Source organism: Pediculus humanus, genomic scaffold, assembly GCF_000006295.1.
Source record: "Pediculus humanus corporis 1103172108238 genomic scaffold, whole genome shotgun sequence".
In the NCBI taxonomy this organism is placed as follows: domain Eukaryota; kingdom Metazoa; phylum Arthropoda; class Insecta; order Psocodea; family Pediculidae; genus Pediculus; species Pediculus humanus.
The window spans coordinates 3,306-8,203 of NW_002987808.1; positions in this window are offsets into that span (position 1 = coordinate 3,306).

Below are 4,898 nucleotides of genomic sequence, written 5' to 3' on the forward strand. Positions count from 1 at the left end.
CTATTACATAAAAAATTTAAAACTAATAATGATAATGATTATAATCGTAATAGTAATAATAATAATAATAATAATAATAAAATCGTAAATGCAAATTTTAAAAAAACCTAACTAACTAACTAACTAACTAATAATAATTGAGATTAAACAAAAAAGTCAAACTTTATCAACCGCATCGTTAAAAAAAATCATTATTATTATTATTGGATAATTACTCAATCAGTCACACACACACACACACACACACACACACAGCGTCTGATTATTATTATTATTATTATTATTATTATTATTATTATTATTATTATTATTAAACTGTCAGTTTATCCTAGCCTACCACGATTTGTCGTTTATTAAACTTTAAACAAAAGAAAAAAAAAATCGAGTTTAAGAAACTAACTAAATCGTTTACCACGACCGGAAATTACGACAAACAAACAAACAAAATCAAACAAAACCGAAAATGTTTGTTTGTTAAAAAAACAAACGAGAGTTTATGTATAAACTTTAAACTTCGTTTTTTCATATGAGTTACATTTTTCCCCATTTTTTTTTTTTTTTAAATTACGATAAAAATAAATTTTTTCTGTCGTGAAAGTAAAATGAAATTCTTTAAAACAAAAAAAAAAAAAAAAAAAATCGTTCATGTTGTTGTTGTTGTTGTTGTTTGTTTTCGCTCTTTTCTTATTAATACTACTACTACTAAGGCTTCTTTTAATTTTGTTCAAAAAGTATCAATTTCCCTTTTTATTAAGTAACGAAAAAATGGTCGCAAATAAAACAACTAATTTTTTTTTTTAAAAATTTATGTTCCTAACAACAATTTTAAAAAAAACAGCGAATGAAAGAACAATTACGTATGCACCGAAACAACAACGACGAAATAATAATTATATAATAATAATAATGATAATAATAAATTTATCGAATTCAAATTATACAAAATTACTTACTGAAATGTGTAATTTTTTTTTTTTTTTTTAATGATCGATTGATTTTAAATTTTCTTTTTTTTTATTACGTTCAAAAAAAAAAAAAAACACGTAAAACGTAAAATTATAAATTACTTTATTATTATTAAAATCGATTTTTTTTTTTTAATAAAAAAAAAAAAAAAAAAAGTGAACACGTTGAAAATTTTTAAATTAAAAATTTTTTTTTTTAATCATCACAACAGATCCCCCATTATCATCCATTACAATTATTTTCAATGAAACTAATTTTTCACGTTCAAATTGTTATAAATAAAAACAATATAAACAAAACCATAATATTATTATTAATTATTAAACATTTATAACCATTATTTCATTAATATTAAATAAATTTTAATTCTTTAATTTTTTTTTAATTTTAATCCCCGAGCAATAAAATTAAAATAATTTTTTCATAAATATATAAATTAAACACGATCAAAAACAAATGATAATAATAATAATAATAGTCTTATGAAATTTTTCCACATTTAACTAAACGTATTATTTTTTCAAAAACTAAAAAAATTTTTTTTTTTACGTTTCAATGTTATCCGCCTTGTTGTCCTCCGCCAACAAAACACACACACGAATACTTTACTTTTTTATTTTATTTATATTAAAAAAAAATTTTTTTCCGTTACAAAAGTTCGTTGGTAATAAAATTTTAAGCGGGAAAACAAAACGACAAAAAAAAAAAAAAATGAAACTTGTGAAGGACGACCACCACAAAGTATCGCGATTCGATTGATACTATCAAAGAGGCAAACGTTAAGTTAGTTAGTTAGTTACGACGGGTCGGGTCCCCACCACTCTTAACAATATCTTCATTTTGCTTTCTTATTAACCGTCAAGATCGACGGTTGTTCTGGTAAAAAAAAAACTATAATAATAATAATAATAATAATGTCCACTTGTAAACAACGAAAACACAAAAAGTTGTTTTTTTTTTTTTTTGCCCACATTGTGTTGAATCATAAAACTAATTGAAATTTTTTTAAAAATGAGAAACAGATCGTGTGTGTGTGTGTGTGGGGGGGGGTGCCATAATCGTAATCGAAAGCTCTTATAAAAAAAAAAAGCTTTTGTAACCACGTGTCAAACTATTTGCAATGTAATTTAATTTACAATCAAACATGTATCGTCTCTCTCTCTCTCTCTCTCTCTCTCTCTCTCTCTCTCTCTCTCTGTTTTTCTCATTGAAAAATACTCAAAAAAAAAATTTCAATTTTTCTACTCGACACTTTTGTTTAACGTTTTCAATTGACATTGAGTACAATTTTAACACTTTAACAACTTTAAATAAACGATTAAAAAAACTAATAATAATAATAATAATAATAATAATAATAATAATAATAATAATAATAATAGTAACAATATAAACAATAAACAAACGTAAAATTATTTTTTAAAAAAAAAGAGAGCGAACGTCGAAATTTTTCAAGCAACGACGATTCGACATTTTTTTTACAATCATCATTATTATCATTATTTTTTAAATTACTCCATTAATATTTTATTAATCCATTGTTGCCAAATGTTAAATGTATTAAATGTTAAAGAAAGTAAATAGTAATTATTAAAAATTTTTTAAATTGTAAATAAATAATAAATGTGACGACTACCCGTTCTTTTTTCTCTCCTTCTTCAGATTTTAGATATATAATAATTAAAATAAATAAAAAAATTATTTGTTATTATTATTATTATTATTATTTGTTAATTCTGATATATGATTTTAGTGCGAAATAAAATTTATTATAAAAAAAAAATTAAATTAAATTAGTTTCCGAAATAAATCTAAATACAAAACCAGTTTTGCAAAAAGAATTTTTTTTTGAGAAAAAAAAAAAATCTGACACCCCCTTTCTCCCTTTCTCTTATCAAATTATTGTTTTTTTTTTTTTTTTTTTTTTGGAGCGGTTTACTCTTCACCTTCAATAAAATAAAATGTGTGTTATACTATCAATAATTAAGTCATTTTGATAATTTTTTTTGAATCGAAGAGAGGGGACATTACAAAACTTGTAATTTTTTTTTTCAATAAAATTATATTCTATTTAACTGAACTATATATTTATTTAACCATCAATGCCCTGTTGCCACCCTTCTTCCATTCAAGAAAATTATAATTTTTATTAAAAATAAAACGAATAAAAAACATAAAAAAAAACATAAAATAAATAAAAGGAAACAAATAAATGGAGGGGTAAATAAAAAAAAAAAAAAACAATTTAATTTCAATAAGTGAACAAATGGTAATGGCGATGGTAAGTAAAATTTAATAAATTTAAATAATGGTAATAATATTTTTTTAGAAAGGAAATTTTCAAAATTAAATATTTCGATGATGATAATCATAATAATAATAATAATAACAACACCAATCATAACACGCGCCGGTTTAATAAAAAAATTATAAAAAAAAAAAAAAATATTATAATAAATTTCAAACGATCACGAAAATTAATCTTATAAAATTTATTTATTGACCGATTTACGATTTGAGTAAATTTGTTAAATTTCGTTTAAACAAAAAGATAAATTTTTTCTGTTAAACTTGAAAATATAAAAAACGAAAACGAAAGAGAGAAAAAAAAAAAGTAAAATTAAACAAAAAATTGTAAAAAAAAAAAAATTTTCTTTTTCTTTTGGAAACAATTCATGAGATTCGTGAATTTTATGATTTAAAATAAAAATACGTGATAGAAAGTGCTTAAACTTAAACTTAAATCTTGCAAAAATTATGATGTAAAGGAAGAGAGAGAGAGAGAGAGAAAAGCTGTGTGGAATATGTTACAAATCCATTATTAAGATTGAAAGGTAAAAAAAAATTTTTTTTTTTTTTTTTTTTTAGTAATACAACAAACGAGATAAATCACACGATGATTTGTTATTTAAAAAAAAAAAAAAAAACAAATTGTCGGAAAAACTTATTATTTTTTTTTTTCAATCATTTTTATTACACGTTTCACATATAAAACTTTGTTTTGTTTTTAAATTTTTTTTTGGTTCGAATTGTAAAAAACAATCCCCTCTAAAATTATTATTATCATTGAAAAAAAAAAAAAAAAAAAAAGATTACAAACGACTAATTTTTTTTTTTTTTTTTTAAACAAATGATTCCAAAAGTTCCAAACACCTTTTTGCTTTTTTTTTTTTAACGTACAAAAAAAAAAGGGCAATAATAAACTTGACTCCTATTAATTAATAACTACATAATTACACTTTTAATTTAAAATAACCATTATTAATTTGTCTTTTACTTATTTTTTTTTTTTATCATTAATCAATTTTTAATTAAACACCACGAAAGCATTTTCAGACTTTGATTAATACCTAGATTTGTTCTTCTTTTTATTTATTTTTTATGTGAACTTTATTTAAAATATTTTAATCGCGAGGAAATTAAATAAATAAATAGTATACGAAACTATTATAAATTATTAACAAGTGATACACGTAGAAAAATTAAACGATTTAATTTTTTTTTTCATATTTAAAACTTCCTTCCCCTTCCCTCCCGAAAAAAAAATAAATAAATAAATAAATCAACAGGATAAAAATTTTGCTAATAATAATAATAATAATAATAATAAATATCTTAAGGCGAAAAATTTTTTATATAAAAAAAATAAATGATCGATTCGATATATAAATTTAAGGCGTGGAATCAGTTCTTCTATTCCTTTTTTTTTTTGACATGAATGTTGTATTAAAAAAAAAAAAAATAAAATTGATTTGTCGGATTTTATTAAAAAATACAAAAAAAAAAAAAAAAAAAAAAAAGAAGTAGAAAAAGTAGAAGATAAATCAATTTCAATTTGATAGATTTATTTGAAAAAATTTTGCTGAAGAATGTAGAATAAAGAATGATGTAGATTTGTAATAATGCAAAAAAAAAAAGATGGCCACCACGGT